Below are 23,646 nucleotides of genomic sequence, written 5' to 3'. Positions count from 1 at the left end.
TTGCTGTGACTCAGCAGTGCTAGACTGATAATAAGTAGTTGGCACAGCCCCCAGGGAGCTCCATCTGCACACATCCCATAGCATCCTGCTCCAGTTCCGAAGAGGCTCCCCTCTTCAGGACTAATATCGCCTGAGAGCGCACCTTTGCTAGGCTTGCTCTTCCTTTCTCTCCTGTTTCCTCTACTTTTTACTGGACTTGCTATCGGTTCAGTTCAGTTCAGTTACTCAGTCGTGTCCAACTCTTTGAGACCCCATGAACTGCAGCACATCAGGCTTCCCTGTCCATCACCAACTCCTGGAGCTTGCGCAAACTCATGTCCATTGAGTTGGTGATAGCATCCAACCATCTCATCCTCTGTTGTCCCCTTCTCCTCCTGCCTTCTATCTTTTCCAGCATCAGGGTCTTTTCCAGTGAGTCAGTTCTTCACATCAGGTGGCCAAAGTATTGGAGTTTCAGCTTCAGCATCAGTCTTTCCAATGAATAATCAAGGTTGATTTCCTTTAGGATTAACTGGTTGGATCTCCTTGCAGTCCAAGGAACTCTCAAGAGTTTTTTCCAACACCACAGTTTAAAAGCATCAATTCTCCAGTGCTCAGCTTTCTTTATGGTCCAACTCTCACATCCATACATGGAAAAACCATAGCTTTGACTAGACAGAACTTTGTTGGCAAAGTAATGTCTCTGCTTTTTAATATGTTATCTAGATTGGTCATAACTTTCTTTCCAAGGAGCAAGCGTCTTTTAATTTCATGCCTTCACTCACCATCTGCAGGTATTTTGGAGCCCAAGAAAATAAAGTCTTTCACTGTTTCCATTATTTCCCCATCTATTTGCCATGAAGTGATGGGACCGGATGCCACGATCTTCGTTTTCAGAATGTTGAGTTTAAAGCCAGCTTTTTCACTCTTCCTTTCTCTGCTATTTCCTCTACTTTTTACTGGACTCATTATGGGAGCACTTCCTTATGGTCACTTGTAGAAGGACATGGCTCAGTATCTGCTTCTGGAAACCCCAGTCTAAGTCTGTAGTCATTGTCATTGCTCAAGGAACCCTTTCTTCAGGCTTTAATGAAATGAGGAAGTAGTAGCTTGCTCCTTATATAAATATAACCCCAGGTCCAGACATAGTTCTTTCTCAGTATAGCAAATGACTGAGAGCAGGGGCTCTGGAGTCAGCATGCTTGCGTTAAAATCCTGCCTAGCCTTTCTAAGCCTCAAGACTCCTCATCTTTAAAATGGAGCTAACAAAAAAGTGTACTATTCAGCACAGAATAAATACTTCATAATAACCACCAGGACACAGAAGCAACCTAGATGTCCATTGGCAGATGAATGGATAAGAAAGCTGTGGTACATATACATAATGGAATATTACTCAGCCATTAAAAAGAATACATTTGAATCAGTTCTAATGAGGTGGATGAAACTGGAGCCTATTATATGGAGTGAAGTAATCAGAAAGAAGAACACCAATATAGTATACTAACACATATATATGGAATTTAGAAAGATGGTAATGATGACCCTATATGCAAGATAACAAAAGAGACACAGATGTATAGAACAGTCTTTTAGACTCTGTGGAAGAAGGCAAGGGTGGGATGATTTAAGAGAATAGCATTGAAACATGTATATTATCATATGTGAAACAGATCACCAGTCCAGGTTTGATTCATGAGACAGGGTGCTCAGGGCTGGTGCACTGGGATGACCCTGAGGGATGGGATAGGGAGGGAGGTGGGAGGGGGGTTCAGGATGGGGAACACATGTACACCCATGGCTGATTCATGTCAATGTATCACAAAAACCACTACAATATTGTAAAGTAATTAGCCTCCAATTAAAATTAAAATAAAATAAAAATAATTAAATTAAACCTGGGAAAAAAATAGTAAAAGATTTGGAAAAAAATTGGAAGACTCCAGAAAAAATCTGTATTCAGATTATTTCACAAGTGTCTTTTAAGTTCTTGTTCCAATTTCATGAAATAAAAATGGAAATTAATGCTGTAAAAAAATACTCCATAAATGTTCAGTTCAGTTCAGTTGCTCAGTTGTGTCCGACTCTTTGTGACCCCATGAATCGCAGCATGCCAGGCCTCCCTGTCCATAAACATTAGTTATTACAAATATCAATATTTACCGGTTGTCCAAGGTACTTGGATGAGCTTGTCTTTTCTTTTCTTTTCTTTTTTGCATGCTCAGTCGCTAAGTCATGTCTAACTCTTTGTGACTCCAGGGACTGTCGCCCTCCGGGCCCCTCTGTCCATGGGAATTCTCAGCAAGAATACTGGAGTGGGTGCCATTTCCTTCTGCAGGGGATTTCCTGACCCAGGAATTGAACCCGCATCTCCTGTAGGCGAATTCTTTACCACAAAGTCACCAGGACACATCACTGCTACTTGTAAATTCTAAGAGCATTTTCTTTGTAAATAATAAAGAAGCAGTGCTTTCTGCTCTGTGGGAAGCTGAAAACCAAACAAATGTTTTCTTTGTAGGTAATACTTGAAGATCAGTACTTCTAATTATAGTATAAAGTAAGGGATATATCCTGCTCTAAAACTTTAGCATTAAGTTAGACAAATGGCTATGGTCTGAAACCAGGCACACCTGAGCCAGAATCCCAACTCCTGGCCATTCACTGGTTCCCCAGAGCTGTTATTACTGATTCACCCAACCAGGCTGTCAATACTTCTCTCCTGAGGCTATTGTGCAGATTAAACCACACTGTGCATATAAAGCCCTTAGCTACTCCCTATAACTTCACATGTAGCAGGTACTGGTCTATTATTACACAGAGCATGATATTCCAGACAGGAAGTACAGAGATTCCAAATATCACTCAGGTACCTTTGTCCTGAGGACAAACATGGCAATGGTGCCCATTGCTGGAAAACTTTGTGGGATCATCATCTAGCTCTTTCCTTGGCCACTGAATTCAGCCTTCTTGGGTCAGTTTGCTCGAAACCAGTCCCACCGTGAATGAGAGGGAAAATGGGCAGCTCCTCTGCTGCTGAAATAGAGAAAGAACTAGTCCTCTGACATACTCTGCTCTGGTGGCTCCCAGCACGTCTGCACTTCAGCACCAACCACTCAATGCTTTGTGGGTGTCACTGCACAGCGGGGTTTAAGTGCCAGTATTTGTGCATCCTTTCTGGGCACCCCCTGATGGAGACAGTGCTCAGAGCCTGCAGTGCAGGCTTCAGAGTCAAAGGGAAAACAAATCCCTTCTGTATGGACCACGAGAACTTCATCAAGGAGCCTTTTTGCTCTGCTTGGGAAGGGAGGAGAATGAAAAATGGGAAAACCACATGCTCCAAGGGATTCAATCAATATTTGCAGGCTGCCTGACTCAGCAGCTCGGGCTGACCAAATAAGAACTTGCCATATTTAAGTCTTGAATAAACGATCAATAGTAGGATTGTATTTCCATGAACCAGAGAATTCTAATTTAGTGGCACAGATTTTTTTTTTAATTGAATTTTTTTTTTTTTTTTTTTTGCCACATCCAGCAATTGCTATCAGATGCTGAATGTCTGTGGTCACACACTCAGCTTCCTGTTTATAAATGTGCTCTGTTTTCTGTGAGTCAGCGGTTTCTTGTTCTACATGGAGGTATAACTGACCACGTCAGGCCCAGAAGGCGAGCTTTGTGAATGGCCCAGTGTGCACGAGCCTCTGTGCATCAGGCCTTGGGGATTGTGCAAACAGATACTTACACTGTATGTGGCCGGACACAAGCTGAAATAATTCTGCCCAGTGAGTTTGTTGGTTTTGCGTATGGTTTGGAGCTGAACTATCGTTAAAGCTAACCAAACCCGGATTCTAGTTAAAGTCGAAAGGGCAGATTTTAATCAGTAATACACTATCATAATAGGGAGAAGAATCCAGAGTTAACTGAACTGAACTTCAATTTGTACAGAGGTGACTGGATGTTTTAACGGCAGAATGACTGGGTGGGGAGGAGGGGTGGTGGTCAGTAGAATCAGGGAAGTGAAAGATCACAGATGCGTGGTTGCTGTAGATGCCATTAGACCAGCAGCATCTGTTAGCTGACAGTTATATCAGAGTTAGAATTCTGTCCTCCTACAAAGACTGGGGGACAGAGGCCCTGTTCTTCCTGATGATCACATTGTGAGGAATGGCTTCCAGGTCCTTGAGAAAGACACTCGTGTGAATCTCAAAGGGGCAGGGGAAAGGCTCACAATGGCAATCCCTTTCCAGTAAATGCTCTAAGAAAGGGTGGTCAAGGGACAGTCTCAGGGGCTCGTTGCTGGAACAGACAGTAAATTCCTGAGTTTCCTCAGGCAAGCACTGTAAGGGCAGTGAGAGTCACCCTGGGAGCGTGGCCTTGAGCTGTTAGAAATTTTTTTTCAAACTGTTCATTTTAGATGGAAGTTCAGCTGATTAAGAATGCTGTGATAGTTTCAAGGACTCAGCCATATATACACATGTATCCATTCTCCCCCATGCTGCCCTCCCTCCAGGCAGCCACAAAACATCGGGCAGAGCTCCCTGTGCTCCACAGTGGGTCTACATGTCGATGTGCACCATTTTAAATATAGCCGAGTATGCATGTCGATCCCAAACTTCCTAACTATCCCTCCCCCCGGCATGTTCGTGCCTGTTCAGGTGTCTTAGGCCAAGGCTGAGGCCCAGCTGAGAAGAGGGATCAGAGGGGTCCGCCTCGAGTCAGTCAAGGGAGAATCTTTGTCTCTGTGAAGCCCACCAAGGTCTGTGGTTGGTGCAACACTATTTCCCTACCTAAAGCCAGGCCTCCTGTCCCCCTCAGTGGCCTTCCAGTGGGGTTAGAACGTCACGTGTCTAATCGCCTTAAAGAGCATCTGGGTTCTGGGCTTTCCTCACCTCGCTTCCCTCTCCAGCCATGGCTTGCTGTTCTTTCAGTCTGTGGGTGTGGCTTTTCTTCTTCTCCTCCCTTTACCCACCTGGTAAGCCAGCTGCATGCCTCCTTCAGAGTTCCATTTATTCCTCCCGTCTTCCCTGGAAAAGCCTTGCCTGGTGTCCAAGAGCTGGGTTTGGAACCCCCACAACTTATCACACTCTATTTTAGTGTCTGTTTCAGTATCAGTTTCCCCCACCATTCTGTAAGCCTCAGGAAGCCAGGGACTGGCTTCAGTTCATCCTTATCCCCCCAGAACTTAGCAGCAGCAGGTGCTTCATAAACGCTTGCTGAGCAAGTGAGTGGGTACTGCTTGTCCTTTGATGCCTCCTGCCAGGACCCTGTTCTTAGCACGGTTTGAATCCCAGCTTCGTCACTCACTCGGCGTGGGACTTTGCTAAATCACTCTGTACCTAAGTCTTCGTCAGTAAGATGGGTTCATGACAACATCACAGGATTGTTGTGAAGATTTAATGTTATATGTGTACAGTGTTCAGAACAGAGCCTAGCATATGGTAGTGAAAGACTGTTGTTACTATTGTTCCAAGGATGCAATCTGATACTTTCTGCCAGTGGTTTGTTGAATGAATGACTGAATGAATTGATAAATATCCAGCATGTCACATCCTTGCTTCCTCTCCCCTCTGGACAACATTTCCACTTTCGCCTTTACTGCTTCTGTTTTCTAACTCAGAGGAGTAAGCTAGAGGGATCTGGAGCCTTCTCTCACCTGAATATGGGAGACAAGCCTGTGAAGCGAAAGTATTGTTGTGCCCATTGTGGAAAATACAGTCTGTCACTACCCAGAACCTGAAGAAGAGGGAATAAAGCATTAAACAATGGATTGGAAGAGGCCAGATGAAAGCTAGATTTCTGCCTTTCTGAGGCAGAAGCTTCCCAATGAGGGAAGAAGATGTAGAGTGAGCTATGTGTGTGGCTTCATGAGAAAGGTGGTGAGAACCCTAGCTTCTCTTGAGTAAAAACCCTGCAGTGAAGGTGGGGGGAAGAAACCCAGGACAGGAGGGTACCAGGGCAGAGGGGAGCTGGGTCTTTCTGCCCAGATGTAGTTCAGGAGATGCTGGTCCACAGAGAAGATGATGCTCCATAAAGAAGCTCCTGACCACCATGGTGACTGAGTGGTAGAATAGGAAAGACTGAGTGTAGTGTCTGGGGCATGGGCAACGGGCAGCTGTAGGAACTCCCACCCTACCCCATCCTGACCCTGGAGAGCACTGCGAGCTCTCTCAGGAAGTATCTTGTGGGGTCAAGGTGTGTGGCCTTATACCCAACTGAACTAAGGACCTTAGCAATGAAGGCTAGCTCATTGATAGCTGTTTCTCATGCCCATAGGAGAAGGAAATGGCACCCCACTCCAGTACTCTTGCAGTCCATGGGGTCGCGAAGAGTCGGGCACGACTAAACGACTTCACTTTCACTTTTCACTCTCATGCATTGGAGAAGGAAATGGCAACCCACTCCAGTGTTCTTGCCTGGAGAATCCCGGGGACAGAGGAGCCTGGTGGGCTGCCGTCTATGGGGTCACACAGGGTTGGACACGACTGAAGCGACTTAGCAGCAGCAGCATAACTGCCCATAACTGTGGTTTTGCAGAGGCAACTGTTCTGAGGTTTGCTTTGTTGTTTTTAAATTAGTAACTGATTTATTAAGGTTTGACATTTGAAAACCTGGTCCTACCTTTAGCTTTCAAGTGCAGTTTGTGAATAAAGTTTGCTGGTCTTGCAGATATTATTCCGGTCATTGTTTTTGGGGAGAAATTTGCTTAATGTTTGGTTCCCTTTATGAAGCTAAACACATTCAAATATTTCAAATGACGTTGTATTTTAATACATTTATTTTCACTTAACGAACTTTCCACTTTATTTCCACTTCAATTTTCTAACTTCCCAAGAGAAATCAGAACTGTAAGATTTTCACTTAAAAATAATCTGTTATCACTTCTTAGACTTTCGGCTAAGATCAAATATAGAAGTAATACACTAACACTGTCAGTCAATTATACTTCAATAAAAAATATATATATTAAGAAAAATAATACATTAAAATCAATTACTCAGTTATAAATTTCAAATTGGAGTTATATGGCTGATCTTTTATTCTAATAAGCCCAGCTCCTAAACATTATAAGTATTTGTATGCATTAATATAAAACATCAATATTATTGCTTGGTATCCTTACATATTTTTATATGCAGTTCCAAACCTCCCTGTTTCTACTAAGGAGACTACTGTACCCCACACTATATTTAGGGATAACTTTCTCAGTTTGCTTGTCTCTTGAATTAGACCAAACTCAGATGACCTGGCCAGGGGCATGAGACCCTGGAAGGATGTATCTTATCCTACTTGTAGTTGCTATCAAATAGACATCACAACTTTAAGAAAATGACCTCTACCCTCTAAGGGCAAGTTATAAATTTCCTAATTCTGCGATCTGCTCAAAAAGATTGAGATTCACACTTGGGATTATCAGTTGATTAAAGTCCCTTGAAAAAGACGTATGTATCTTAAGAAGCAAAGAAATGCAAAAACCCAGAGAGGAACTTGCATTCTTTCATATTTATAAGCTCTCCAGACCCTAAGATCATAAAAATGCTCTCTGATGAATTTTGCACAGCTATCTCAGCTTCTCTGAATTGTCAGTCAGTCCCTGCAGGACCATTCAGCTGACACGGGGAGATGAGGTTTCTCTCTGTACATGCTGTTCTCTACTGGGGATCACCATGGAGCCCTGACCCAGGGCCTCTGCTAAGCTGTCCTGTCCAGGAAATTTTGTGTGAATTAGTAAAAGGCACCTCTTCTTCCATACAGAACTGCCCCCACCAAGGGCTCTAACCTGGAGAGTGAGCACAAGGAAGGTATTTCAGCCTCATTTGCCTCTGGTTCCAAGTACCTTGTGATGAGCAAACAATACAGTTGTCCCTGTCAGCCTTACACTGCCTCTCTAATTCCAGGGCTGAAGATCACTCTTGCACAGGAGGTTAGGAGAAAAGAGTAGCTCTTCTGTCCATGGGGATTCTTAATGCCTTCCTCCAGGGATCTTCCCAACCCACAAGACTGAAACCATCCACAACTGCCAAGTTATCCTGACTAGCAAGCATAATATTTCTTCTACAGGACAGAAATCTGGGCTCAAAATCCAGGTTCAGTGGCAGGGAAATAAAGTCATCTTTGCAGACTTATAACAAAGGAAGACTTCTAGGATACATTCCTTGCGATTTCTGGACCTCAGTTTCCACACCTGTGAAGTGGGATAATCTCTACACTAGTACTTCTCAAGTGTTGTTCTGCATTAGGCCACCTGGGAATCCTGTTGAAACGTAGATCCTTTTTAGCGGGGAAGACTCAGAGCCTGGGCTTCTGCATTCTTAGATCAGTTCAGTTCAGTCACTCAGTCTTTGCGACTCCATGGACTGCAGCATGCCAGGCTTCCCTGTCCATCACCAACTCCCAGAGCTTGTTCAAACTCATGTCCATTGAGTCTGTGATGCCATCCAACTACTTCATCCTTTGTGTCCCCTTCTGCCTTCAATCTTTCCCAGCATCAGGGTCTTTTCTAAGGTGTCAGTTCTTGGCATCAGGTGGCCCAAAGTATTGGAGATTCAGCTTCAGCATCAGTCTTCTGATGAATATTCAGGACTGATTTCCTTTAGGATTGATTGGTTTGATCTTGCAGTCTAAGGGACTCTCAAGAGTCTCCTCCAACACCACAGTTCAAAAGCATCAATTCTCTGGCACTCAGCCTTCTTTAAGGTCCAACTCTCACATCCATACATGACTACTGGCAAAACCATAGCTTTGGCTAGACGGACTTTTTCAGCAAAGTAATGTCAGTTCAGTTCAGTTCAGTAGATAGTCGTGTCTGACTCTTTGCAACGCCATAGACTGCACCACACCAGGTTTCTCAGTCCATCACCAACTCTGGGAGCTTGTACAAACTCATGTCCATTGAGTCAGTGATGCCATCCAACCATCTCATCCTCTGTCATCCCCTTCTCTTACTGTCTTCAATCTTTTCCAGCATCAGGGTATTTTCAAATGAGTCAGTTCTTCACATCAGATGGCAAAAGTATTGGAGTTCCAGCTTCAACATCAGTCCTTCCAATGAATATTCAGGACTGATTTCCTTTAGGATTGACTGGTTGCATCTCCTTGCAGTCCAAGGGACTCTCAAGCATTTTCTCCAACACCACAGTTCAAAAGCATCAATTCTTCAGTGCTCAACTTTCTTTATAGTCTGACTCTTACATCCATACATGACTACTGGAAAAACCATGGTCTTGACAAAGTAATGTCTCTGCTTTTTAACATGCTGTCTAGGTTAGTCATAGCTTTTCTTCCAAAGAGCAAGCATCTTTTAATTTCATGGCTGCAGTCACCATCTGCAGTGATTTTGGAGCCCCCAAAAATAAAGTCTGACACTGTTTCCACTGTTTCCCCATCTATTTCCCATGAAGTGATGGGACCAGATGCCATGATCTTCGTTTTCTGAATGTTGAGCTTTAAGCCCACTTTTTCACTCTCCTCTTTCACTTTCATCAAGAGGCTCTTTAGTTCTCCTTCACTTTCTGCGATAAAGGTGGTGTCATCTGCATATCTGAGGTGATTGGTATTTCTCCCGGCAATCTTGATTCCAGCTTGTGCTTCGTCCAGCCCAGCATTTCTCATGATATACTGTGCATATAAGTTAATTATATGCATTGCTAAGTGTTGCTTCTTGACCTGCATACAGATTTCTCAGAAGGCAGGTCAGGTGGTCTGGTATTCCCATCTCTTGAAGAATTTTCCACAGTTTGTTGTGATCCACACAGTCAAAGGCTTTGACATAGTCAATAAAGCAGAAATGGATGTTTTTCTGAAACTGTCTTGCTTTTTCAAGGATCCAACGGATGTTGACAATTTGATCTCTGGTTCCTCTGCCTTTTCTAAATCCAGCTTGAACATCTGAAAGTTCATGGTTCATGTATTGTTGAAGCCTCACTTGGAGAATTTTGAGCATTACTTTGCTAGCGTGTGAGATGAGTGCAATTGTGCGGTAGTTTGAACTTTCTTTGGCATTGCTTTTCTTTGGGATTGGAATGAAAACTGACCTTTTCGAGTCCTGTGGCCACTGCTGGGATTTTCCAAATTGTCTGGCATATTGAGTGCAGCACTTTCACAGCATCCTCTTTCAGGATTTAAAATAGCTCAACTGGAATTCCATCACCTCCACTAGCTTTGTTCATAGTTATGCTTCTTAAATCCCTCTTGACTGCATATTCCAGGATGTCTGTCTCTAGATGAGTGATCACACCTTCATGGTTATCTGGGTCATTAAGATCTTTTTTGTATAGTTCTCCTGTGTATTCTTGCCACCTTTTCTTAATATCTTCTGCCTTCTGTTAGGTCCATACCATTTCCTTCCTTTATTGTGCCCATCTGTGTATGAAATGTTCCCTTGGTATCACTAATTTTCTTGAAGAGATCTTTCCCATTCTATTGTTTTTCTCTATTTCTTTGCATTGATCACTAAGGAAGGCTTTCTTATCTCTCCTTGCTATTCTTTGGAACTCTACATTCAAATGGATATATCTTTTCTTTTTTCCTTTGCCTTTCACTTTTCTTCTTTTCTCAACTATTTGCAAGGCCTCCTCAGACATCCCTTTCACCTCTTTGCAATGCTTTCTCTTGGGGATGATCTTGATCACTGCCTCCTGCACAATCATTAACCTCCGTCCATATTTCTTCAGGCACTCTGTCTATCAGATCTAGTCCCTTGAATCTATTTGTCACATTCACCATACAATCATAAGGGATTTGATTTAGGTCATACCTGAATGGTCTAGTGGTTTTTCCTACTTTCTTTTATTTAAATCTGAATTTTGCAATAAGGGATTCATTATCTGAGCTACAGTCAACTCCCAGCTTTGTTTTTGCTGACTGTATAGAGCTTTTCCATTTTTCACTGCAAGAATATAATCAATCTGATTTTGGTGTTGACCATCTGGTGATGTCCATGTGTAGAGTCTTCTCTTGTGTTGTTGGAAGAGGGTGTTTACTATGACCAGTGCATTCTGTTTGCAAAACTCTGTTAGCCTTTGCCCTGCTTCATTTTGTATCCCAAGGTCAAATTTGCCTGTTATTCCAGGTATCTCTTTATTTCCTACTTTTGTATTCCAGTCCCCTATAATGAAAAGGACATCTTTTGGGGGTGTTAGTTCTAGAAGGTCTTGTGGGTCCTCATAGAACTGTTCAACTTCAGCCCCTTCAGCATTACTGGTTGGGACACAGACTTGGAATACTGTGATACTGAATGGTTAGCCTTGGAAATGAACAGAGATCATTCTGTCATTTTTGAGATTGCATCCAAGTACTTCAACTCAGACTCTTTTGTTGATTATAATTGCTACTCCATTTCTTCCCAGGGATTCTTGCCCACAGTAGTAGATATAATGGTCATCTGAGTTAAATTCACCCATTCCAGTCCATTTTAGTTCACTGATTCCTAAAATATCAATGTTCACTCTTGCCATCTTCTGTTTGACCACTTGCCATCTCCTGTTTGACCACTTCCAATTTACCTTGATTCATGGACCTAACATTCCAAGTTCCTATGCAATATTGTTCTTTATAGCATCAAACTTTACTTCCATCACAGTCACAGCCACAACTGGGTGTTGTTTTCACTTTGGCTCCATCTCTTCGTTCTTTCTGGTGTTATTTCTCCACTTTTTCCCAGTAGCATATTGGGCACCTACCAACCAGGGGAGTTCATCTTTCAGTGTCATGTCTTTTTTTGCCTTTTCATACTGTTCATGGGGTTCTCAAGGCAAGAATACTGAAGTGATTTGCCATTCCCTTCTCCAGTGGAGCATGTTTTGGCAGAACTCTCCACCATGACCCGTCTGTCTTGGGTGGCCCTACATGGCATAGCTCATAGTTTCATGAGTATTGTAAAGTAATGACTGCTCTTTACTATGCTTTCTAGGTTTCTCATAGCTTTTCTTCCAAGGAGCAAGCATCTTTTAATTTCATGGCTGCAGTAAGCATCTGCAGTGACTTTGGATTCCCCCAAAATAAAGCTTCTCACTGTTTCCATCGTTTCTCCATCTCTTTGCCATGAAGCAATGGGACCAGATGCCATGACGTTAGTTTTTTGAATGTTAAGTTTTAAGGCAGCTTTTTCACTCTCTTCTTTCACTTTCATCAAGAGGCTCTTTAGTTCGTCTTCACTTTCTGCCATAAGGGTGGTGTCATCTACATATATGAGGTTATTGATATTTCTCCCAGCAATCTTGATTCCAGCTGCATTCCTAAGAAGGCCCCAATTGTTGCCAGGGCTTTCAGGCCTTGAACTTCGCTTTGAATAGCAAATGAATGTGGACAATTCTAAGGCTATTATTTTATGGTTACAAAGTATCTGGAGAGAGCCACCTAATTGCCTTATGCTGAGGATCAGCCCTACAAAGTTAGAGGTAGCTTTTTAGTTATACTCCTAACAGTTATATACCTAACAGTTGCAAAGCAGAAATGTTTATATATATACGTTTTTTCTTTTTTAAGAAATTTATTTTTAATTGAAGGATAATTTACAATCTTGTGTTGGTTTCCACCATACATCAACATGTATTAGCTATAGGTATATATGTCCCATCCATCCCCATCCCACCCCTCTAGGTTGTCACAGAGCCCAATTTGAGTTCCCTGAGTGACACAGCAAGTTCCCACTGACTGTCTATATTACATAGGGTAGTGTATATGCTTATATATTTTTGAAGTCTAGCCCTCCTCTCCATTCTTTCTTGGTGTTCCAACCTCCCCAACCCTAATCCCACTTTTTAAAAAACATTTCATTTCACGACATCTGTGGCAAACAGAGAAAAAGACAGTGTTTCCAGAATCAAAGTTGAATGCATGAGAAAACTTCAATAAAAACGTTTTGAGGAGGGTAAAAGTATGTTTTCTGATAAACTTTAAATGATGCTTTTGGAGACTAGGGGTGGGGCACTGATGAGTATTTTAGAGAAAGCTGGGTAGTTGATGAAACATCTTAATAACACATGACATTAAACACTGAGAACGCATGTCCTGTTATCCAATTCAGAAAGTATGTTCTGACCCAAATATTTGAAATAGTGGTTGTCTCAGAAAACCCATGGCAAAAGGTCCCTGCAAGGTTAGTTTTATAGAAGCTGTCACTCCATTTCCCCAGGGGTAGGGGGTGGAAATGCTCTGTTCTGTATACAGGCTCACAGACACATATAGTCACATACATGCACACATACACACTCTACACTACACACACATACAGCACACTTACACAAGACACCATATAGTCGCACATTTTAAACTGGCAGAAAACTAAAATACTGATCAAGGAATGTCTTCTAATAGAAGCTTCATTTTCTTCCTCACAAAATTGTTAAATCTCTCTTTAGTCCTTTCTCCTGACACCCCAAATGACCCTGTGTGCCACCAAGCACCCCAGGCTTCCTTCTGAAAACATAGCTTTGGCTGATGACCCCTGGCAGACTGAGCGGCCAGGGCCAGTTCGCATGCCCACCGTCCCACTGGCAGCCCTCCACAGCAGCACTGCAGGAAAAGGCCAGCAGTACAGCTGCACCTCTCCCCCTGCTTTGGGTTTTCTGGGTCACTGGGCCAGGATTTGGTATTCAAGCTAGTAGGCCCAGGGCATCTTGTGGGGACAAAACCATCCCTAAGATCTGAGCTGCCCCCAGTCACCACCACCAAGCCAGATCAGAATGTAAGTCACCTGCTCTTTGGCAGTTTTTGTTTAAGTTGCTAAGTCACATCCAACTCTTTGCAACCACTTGGACTGTAGCTCACCAGGCTCCTCTGTCCATGGGGATTCTCCAGGCAAGAATACAAGAGTGGGTTGTCATTTCCTTCTCCAGGGGACCTTCCCCATCCAGGGGTTGAACTTTCATCTCCTGCACTGGCAGGTGAATTCTTTACCACTCAGCCACTAGGAAAGCCATTATGTAATGATTACTGACACATCCCCCTGGTTTTATCAGCTTCTCAATAATAATGTCGGATCTGACCCAAAGGGTGAAATGACCTGGGCCCACATTGCTGAGGGTAGCGGCTCTTAGTGTTTTGATGTGATTCTTGACTGTCTTTCTTTGATTCCAGCCCGCATGTTGCGGGGGAAAAAATCTCCTGAGTTCAGAGACCCTCTTGTCCCCAAAAGGTAACAACTGTACCACAGTAACATGTCAAGAGATATTAGTATCCCAACCCTGCATTTTGAGGAGTGATGTGCACAGTGTTTGCTGCAGGGGTGGGGTGGGGAGAGGGTGAATAGGTCTCCACTGGAGACTGTTCACCCTGGGATTCAGACATGCCTAGACATATCCAGGGAAATTAAACAAAATTGCAAGGAATATCTGGCACATTTCCTTCCCTCCTTCCTTTGCATGAGAGACAAGAACAATTTGGGGTGACTCACGTTATTTGGCTTAACTACAATATATCAAGGTCAAGGGTAGGAAAGGAACTATTTTGAACACAGAAGTGTGGTTTTCACTCAGATTGTCCCATGAGACTAAAGTTCCTGTGAATTCTAACCCGTGTGCTGCAGGGAAGAGCCCTGGGGCCGAGATGCATGTAGACTTGTCTGGGAGTCTAGGGCAGCACAGTGTTCACAGTGTGGCTAGGAGGCTGGGAGCCTTGTGCTGGTATTTATTAAATGTGTGATACGGAATATATGTACCTAGATCCTGACACATGGGAAGTGCCCAGTTAAATACTGTTTTTTACTGTATCATTTTCCCCCCTATCTTCACAATCACCCCATGAGGTGGATATATTATTCTCATTTTACAGATGGTAGCAAAGTTAGGATTTCCCTGGTGGCTCGGCAGTAAAGAATCTATCTACAATGCCGGAGATGTGGGTTTGATTCCCCGGGTGGGGAAGATCCCCTGAAGATGGAAATGGCAACCTACTCCAGTATTCTTGCCTGGGAAATCCCATGAACAGAGGAGCCTGGTGGCTACAAGTCCATGGGATTGCAAAAGAGTTGGACAAGACCTAGCAACTAAACAACAGCAAGAGGTTAGGCGATGCTCCCACATGACACACCTGACGTGTGCAGAAAAAGATGCTAATTTCTGTGCTCCTATCCATCAAGGCAAATTCTGTGGAACTCGTAGCAACCTGAATAGTGAACTTTGTTCATCAATGGATTCAAATACATCAGTTCAGTTCAGTTCAGTCGCTCAGTCATGTCCGACTCTTTGCGACCCCATGAATCACAGCACGCCAGGCCTCCCTGTCCATCACCATCTCCCGGAGCTCATTTAGACTCACATCCATCGAGTCCGTGATGCCATACAGCCATCTCATCCTCAGTCATCCCCTTCTCCTCCTGCCCCCAGTCCCTCCCAGCATCAGAGTCTTTTCCAATGAGTCAAGTCTTCTCATGAGGTGGCCAAAGTACTGGAGTTTCAGCTTTAGCATCATTCCTTCCAAAGAAATCCCAGGATTGATCTTCTTCAGAATGGACTGGTTGGATCTCCTTGCAGTCCAAGGGACCTTCAAGAGTCTTCTCCAACAACACAGTTCAAAAGCATCAATTCTTTGGCACTCAGCCTTCTTCACAGTCCAACTCTCACATCCATACATGACCACAGGAAAAACCATAGCCTTGACTAGATGGACCTTAGTCGTCAAAGTAATGTCTCTGCTTTTGAATATACTATCTAGGTTGGTCATAACTTTTCTTCCAAGGAGTAAGCGTCTTTTAATTTCATGGCTGCAGTCACCAATGGGGTGAAACTTAGGTACATGCTCAAGCCTAGTTCCAACCAAGGCTGGGAAATACTATCTTTATTCTGGGTGGTCGTAGTCCAGTGATAAATCCAGGGGAAATGGAAAAGAAGAGAAAGTGGATGATGGGGTAAATAGGCAATGTGCCATACAGCCTGAAAAAAGATCCTGCCCTCTCTAAGTGCAAAACTAAAGTAACCTTTGGCTTCTCTGCCAGAAGCAAAAGTTGAACAGCTAGAGGCCAAAAGTGACCATGAAGAATTCTGTCGGCCTCAAGAAATGTATTTGTATTGTTTAAATATTCCTCTTATTTTCAGTCTTTCCTTTGCAAAAAGGTTAAAATTGATTCTAGAGATCAAACACCAAATGAAATGGCAAATTGTATTTTACAGTAAATCAAGTGGAAACTAATCTCATATCCTAGACCTTTTGTTCTTTTTCTTCTCATTTTTCAAGCAAACTATGAGAAATGGATTGTGTAACTTTGCGGGACTTATTTATTGTTAAACCAGGAAATTCTTGCAAAACTACAGTATTTTAAGGAAGAACATATTACACAAATGCTAAAAAATGAGTATGAAAACATTTCTATTGGGAAGGTAAAATTATGGGAAAGAATTTTTGAGATTTTTAGAGATTTAGGTCAACATTTAAATAAACATGTTTGTCATGATCTCTTTCCTGTCCAAGCGGGAGTCCTTCATCTCTTACTCTAATTTCCCACTGTCCTAAAATGTTTTACCCAAAATATTCGTAAGTGTGCCATCTATTTTCTGCTATGAGTCAAGTTGCACAGGAGGTTGTTTATTCTCCCATAAATCTTCCTTAGGGCCTAGAGGCACTGACATTCACAAATGGGAATAACTGCCCTGGAGTCACTCCTTTGAGATGTTGTGCCACATAGCTGTCCCTTCTATTGCTGTCATCTATTAACCTCTTGGTTCACTCCCAGGTTTCACTGACATCTTGAGCACCCAGCTCATTGCCCTTCCAGCACCAGTCTGGTGCTAGTGACTCCATCCTTGTTGATTTCAAGTGACCACATGGGCAACTCACCCTTCACCTTGCCTTCCATTTCCTGGAACTCCTCAAATACAGTGGCTGACATATTTGTTCCACTTAGCCCACCTAATCCCACCACACACTTTGGCTCTTGTCATCTCTTATAATTGTTCTAACCCTGTTAACCTACTATCTCACCCTCAGACAGAACTTCTTATATTTTCAGCTATCCCTTCTCTTCACTCCCTGATCACCTGAACTTCAGCCTCATGCAGATCATTAGTCCCTGGAGCTCTTTAATCTTCTTGCCGTCTACTAGCACCTTCCTGGCCTCATTCTTAAACTGTTTAGCCCCAATTCATCCAACGCCCTTTTACCCACACTCCAGAGTCCTCAAGCTGTCCTCCCATTGCCTTGTCTAGGAAAATCTGAACAGGGTCACAATCCTCCCACGTGAGTGAGATGGGAAGGGAGTAGAAGAAGTACAGAGGTGTAAAAGAAACACACCAGGGGGACCAGTTTGGAGATGATTGAACTTGTTCCTCTGAAGTAAGCGTTTGCTACCTGTATTGGATGTTAGCACAGGAAAGGCGTGAACGCAAGAGACAGTACCCAGGGAGACTATATGGGCCTTGCTTGGGCAATTCAAGAAGAGCGTGATAAGGGGACTGTTTCCAAAGTGTGAGCAGAATACAGGGAAACCACATGTGATAGTGAAGTGCTCTCAGCTATAGCTACAAAGGGCACTTACCATCCTTTGGCCTGAAGGGGCTAAGGGAGGAAGTCCTATGTAGAGCCCCAGAGAAAAAGCTGTGTGAAGAGGGTCATAGCAAGGATTGCAGCCAGATGGCCCGCAGGAACCCCACAGGAAAGAAGCAGGGAATGAATGCCTTGACCGCACTCTCCTCCCACCCTCCTCCTTCTTTGCTCAGGCTCTGCATCAGCAGAGCTAACCAGAAGTCAGAGGGTGAGGAAACCTCTTGATGTAGCCCATATATCTCAGCCTCCCTGGGAACAGAGCAAGGGGGAGCGTCTACATGGAGGGACAAAATGGAAACTTCCCACAGTCACCAAAATCCTAACTGTCCACTTCTTCTCCCTCCTCCTGCAGGCAATATTCATGGGAACTCAATGTTATATTGTTAATTACCACTAGGCCATATAACATAATGGATCCGAATAGCTAACACTCTTTGAGGACTTACCATGGGTTGTATAACCTGAGATAAGTATGTTCCTAGATTGACTTATTTAATCTTTGCAGCAATTCTGAGGTAAGTAAAATTAATTTCCAGAGGCTTATTCTTAACAAAGAATAAAAGCTGAGAGGATAAAGGATAATTTGCCCAAGTCGCTTCTGAGATAAGTCAGTATCAAAAAAAAATACTCAGAAAAATGCCTTAGCATATAGTAAGTGCTAGTGGACTTCTCAGATGGTTCAGTGGGTAAAGAATCCACCTGCAATGTAAGAGACACAGGAGACAGAGGTTCAATCCCTGGGCCTCTGGAGGAGGGCGTGGCAACCCACTCCAGTGTTCTTGCCTGGAGAATCCCATGGACAGAGGAGCCTGGTGGGCTACAGTCCAAGGGGTTGCAAAGAGTCACACATGATTGAGCGCACACACAGAAAAATTTTAGCTGTTATTATTAACATAAAACTATTCTCCTAATAGGGCTTCTCAGGTGGTGCCAGAGTTAAAGAACCCACCCGCCAATGCAGGAGACATAAGAGACTTGATCCCTGAGTCTGGAAGATCCCCTGGAGGAGGGCATGGCAACTCACTCGAGTATTCTGGCCTGGAGAATCCCGTGGACAGAGGAGCCTGGCAGGCTACAGTGCACAGGATCACACAGACTCAGACACGACTGAAGCAACTTAGCCCACCCAAATGCCTTCTCCTAATAACCCTCATCACAGCAGCTCTGTGAGAAGTATTGTGACGATCATTCTCATGTGAAGAAAACAAAGCTTGAGCAGGCACATCACCTGCCCCATCAAGTCTTCTGACAGCAGCCAGGCGTGTTGTGCTACGTCACAGCTTTTGTTCATTGTTCACACTGCCCATCTGTGAGGCAAAGATCATGGTCTCTTTTCCAGGCTAGTCTTTTCCCCAGTCAGATACTGACAGATGAGCATCCTAGTTACATGTCATTTATTCTCTCTGGAGTTATTCCCAAACTCTGAATGAGGTTTTTAGAGAAAGTAAGATGAGCTTTTAGCCACAGAATGCTGTTGCTATTTCCTTAATTTTGATTCTAATAGACGCTTAAATCTGCAACACTTGGAAGATTATTGGTGGCGGGGCAGGGGGGCAAACTTTGCTCTTTATTTTACTGGGAAAATGGTAAATATGCCCTCTTAGCTCTGATCATAGTAGAATTGAAAGAATTTCAACTATGGCCAACCGTCCATAACCTAGCTTCTACTTTCTAAGGTGAAATAAGATAATACAGAATGTTCACTCAGATTTAGCCCTTCCAGCCGCAAGAAACTTTCCAGCTGTTGGGATCCAGGACCTCTTGCTTTAAAATGCATAGAATTCTTGCTTCTAGAGCCAGTTAAATCCAGCTGGGACATTTTGTTTAACCCTTAGCTAGCCAGGAGAAAACCTGTGCCAAGTCTGGTTCACAACAAGAGCATGCTTCTTCTTTGTTGGTACTGACAGCAGGCCTGCTAGACTGTATGGAGATAAGTCTGATATATTTTGAACTCTGTCATCTTGGACAAGGTGCTTAACTTTTGCTGGGTCTCAATTCCATTCATTCATCCACTTGTTCAAAGAACTTCTTGACATCTAGTTAGATGATAATTATAGAAAGCCAGGTTAGAACCAAATGGAGCCTTTGAGCACAGCTATATAATTTGTACTAGATGATGACAAGCGGTTATTTCCAGATCTGTTGACAAGTGGGAGATTCCATTATTGTGACAGATTGGTAGGTTTCTCTGTCATACAAATTCTCCTGGATCTGTTCTTGCTCCATCGTGGCGCTTGGAGTGGTGCGGGGGTGGGGTGGCGGGGTCGCAGGTGGGCAACAACAGTGATTAGTTTGAGCAAGGTCTCATCTGCCTCCCGATTTCCATCCGCCTGGTCTCTTTGTGCTTTGAAACTTAGCCCGACTCTGAACACCCTCCTTGGAAGAAAAGCTATGACCAACCTAGACAGCATATTAAAAAGCAGAGACATTATTTTGCCAACAAGGTCTGTCTAGTCAAAGCTATGCTTTTCCACATATGGATGTGAGAGTCAAAGCTATGATTTTTTCATTAGTCATGTATGGATGTGAGAGTTGGACTATAAAGAAAGCTGAGCACCAAAGAATTGATGCTTTTGAACTGTGGTGTTGGAGGACTCTTGAGAGTCCCTTGGACTGCAAGGAGATCCAACCAGTCCATCCTAAAGGAAATCAGTCCTGAATATTCATTGGAAGGACTGATGCTGAAGCTGAAACTCCAATACTTTGGCCACCTGATGTGAAGAACTGACTCACTGGAAAAGACCCTGACACTGGGAAAGATTGAAGGTGGGAGGAGAAAGGGATGACAGAGGATGAGATGGTTGGATGGCATCACCAACTCTATGGACATACGTTTGAATAAGTTCTGGGACTTGCTGATGGACAGGGAAGCCTGGCATGGTGCTGTCCATGGGGCCGCAAAGAGTCAGACACGACTGAGTGACTGAACTGAACTGAACTGAACTGACCACCCTCCATCCTCTCTTCTAGTTGCTTGCTAAACATCTCCACAGCAAAATCCCCTCTTCTCGGCAAAGCAAAGGTCAAATGGCAGCTGAACAAAGCAGTCTGAAGGAACAAACAAAACCCCATCTCCTTGTACTTTGAATGGTTCATCCCTCTAAACTAAGATACTTCATAACAGATGGGTTTTCATTAAAGTGTTACCATATTTCTCAAGGGATGTAGAATGTCAGTAGGACATCTTAAATGGGGTTCAGAATTAAGAGCTCTGCATGCAACTGAATCTGCTTCAAATTATGCTCTGCAAAAGACAAAAATATAGCCCTAGTGTCTAAAAATATTTCTTAGTAGTTGGCCAAAAATGCATTTATTCTTGGATTCATAAAAATGCAGGCCATGTGAAATATGTGGAGAGCATGCACTCTCAAAAAAACTGACCAAAGAAAGAGGACAAAAAGTTAAAATAAACTTTGAAAATCGTTTAGTGAAGGGAAAGAGAGAAGGTGGAAATGGTAAGGCACTGGGGTATGACTGGAAAGAGGAACGGTGAAGATTTGCCCTCGGGGAAGATGGCAGGTCTGAGGACCCGACTCCCCCCACCCCTCAACTCTCCCCCACTCAGCCCAGGAAGGTCCTGAGCAGCTGTAGGCCAGGCTCCCCACTCTCACCACTTAGGGGACACTAGAAAAGCCAGAATGGAGGGCCCATCAGTTCAGTTCAGTTCAGTTCAGTCGCTCAGTCGTGTCCAACTCTTTGCCACCCCATGAATCGCAGCACGCCAGGCCTCCCTGTCAATCAGCAACTCCCGGAGTTCACTCAGACTCACATCCATCGAGTCCGTGATGCCATCCAGCCATCTCATCCTCTGTCATCCCCTTCTCCTCCTGCCCCCAATCCCTCCCAGCATCAGAGTCTTTTCCAATGAGTCAACTCTTCGCATGAGGTGGCCAAAGTACTGGAGTTTCAGCTTTAGCATCATTCCTTCCAAAGAAATCCCAGGGTTGATCTCCTTCAGAATGGACTGGTTGGATCTCCTTGCAGTCCAAGGGACCTTCAAGAGTCTTCTCCAACACCACAGTTCAAAAGCATCAAGTCTTCGGCACTCAGCCTTCTTCACAGTCCAACTCTCACATCCATACATGACCACAGGAAAAACCATAGCCTTGACTAGACGGACCTTAGTCGGCAAAGTAATGTCTCTGCTTTTGAATATACTGTCTAGGTGGGTCATAACTTTTCTTCCAAGGAGTAAGCGTCTTCAAATTTCATGGCTGCAGTCACCATCTGCAGTGATTTTGGAGCCCCAAAATATAAAGTCTGACACTATTTCCACTGTTTCCCCATCTATTTCCCATGAAGTGATGGGACCAGATGCCATGATCTTCCTTTTCTGAATGTTGAGCTTGAAGCCAACTCTTTCACTCTCCTCTTTCACTTTCAGCAAGGCCTTCATGCTGGGGATGATTTTAGGTGTGGTCATTCACCTAGAGCCAGACATCCTGAGTGTGAAATCAAATGGGCCTTAGGAAGCATTACTACAAATAAAGCTAATAGAGGTGATGGAATTCCTGCTGAGCTATTTCAAATCCCAAAAGATGATGCTGTTAAAGTGCTGCACTCAATATACCAGCAAACTTGGAAAACTCAGCAGTGGCCACAGGAGTCAAAAAAATCAGTTTTCATTCCAATCCAATAGAAAGGCAATGCCAAAGAATGTTTAAATTACCCTACAATTGCACTCATTTCACATGCTACCAAGATTATACTCAAAATTCTTCAAGCTAGGCTTCAGCAGAATGTGAACTGAGAAATTCCAGATGTACAAGCTAGATTTTAAAAAAGCAGAGGAACCAAAGATCAAATTGCCAACATCTGTTGGATTATAGAAAAAGCTACTGCTGCTGCTAAGTCGCTTCAGTCGTGTCTGACTCTGTGCGACCCCATAGACGGCAACCCACCAGGCTCCCCCGTCCCTGGGATTCTCCAAGCAAGAACACTGGAGTGGGTTGCCATTTCCTTCTCCAGTGCGTGAATGTGAAAAGTGAAAGTGAAGTTGCTCAGTCGTGTGTGACTCTTAGCAACCCCATGAACTGCAGCCTAACAGGCTCCTCCGTCCATGGGATTTTCCAGGCAAGAGTTCTGGAGTGGGTTGCCATTGCCTTCTCCATAGAAAAAGCAAGGGAATTAAAAAAGAGATCTACTTCTGCTTCACTGATTATGTTAAAGCCTTTGACTGTGTGGATCACAACAAACTGTGGAATATTCTCAAAGAGATACAAATATCAGACCACCTTACCTGGCTCCTAGAAACCTGTATGCAAAACAAGAAGCAACAGTTAAAACCGGACGTGGAATAATGGACTGGTTCCAAATTGGTAAAGGAGTACGTCAAAGCTGTATATTGTCACCCTGCTTATTTAAGTTATATGCAGAGTACATCATGTGAAATGCTGGGCTGGATGAAGCTCAAGCTGGAATAAGGATTGCTAGGAGAAATATTAACAACCTCAGATATCTAGATGATACCACATTAATGGCAGAAAGTGAAGAGGAACTAAAAAGCTTCTTGATGAAGGTGAAAGAGGAGAGTAAAAAAGCTGGCTTAAAACTCAACATTCAAAAAACTAAGATCATGGCATCCAGTTCCATCATTTCATGGCAAATAGATGGGGAAAAAGGGAAACAGTGACGGATTTCACTTTCTTGGCCTCCAAAATCACTGTGGACTGTGACTGCAGGCATGAAGACACTTGCTCCTTGGAAGAAAAGCTATGACCAACTTGGACAGTGTATTAAAAAGCAGAGACGTTACTTTGCCAACAAAGGTTCATATAGTCAAAGCTATGGTTTTTCCAGTAGTCGTGTACTAATGTGATAGTTGGACTATAAGAAAGACTGAGCGCAAAAGAACTGATGCTTTTGAACTGTGGTATTTGAGCAGACTATTAAGAGTCCCATGGACTGCAAGGAGATCAAACCTATCAATCCTAGAGGAAATCAACTCTGAATATTCATTGGTAGGACAGATGTTGAAGCTGAAGCTCCAATACTTTGCCAACTGATGTGAAGAATGAAGAACGGACTCATTGGAAAAGACCCTGATGCTGGGAAAGATTGAGGGAAAGAGAAGAAGGAGGCAACAAAGAAAGAGATGGTTGGATGGCATCACTGATTCAATGGATATGAGTTTGAGCAAGCTCATGGAGATAGTTAAGGACAGGGAAACCTGGTGTGCTGCAGTTTATGGGGTCG

This window comes from Capricornis sumatraensis, chromosome 18 (genome assembly GCF_032405125.1).
Source record: "Capricornis sumatraensis isolate serow.1 chromosome 18, serow.2, whole genome shotgun sequence".
Taxonomy (NCBI): domain Eukaryota; kingdom Metazoa; phylum Chordata; class Mammalia; order Artiodactyla; family Bovidae; genus Capricornis; species Capricornis sumatraensis.
This window is presented reverse-complemented; position numbering follows the sequence as displayed.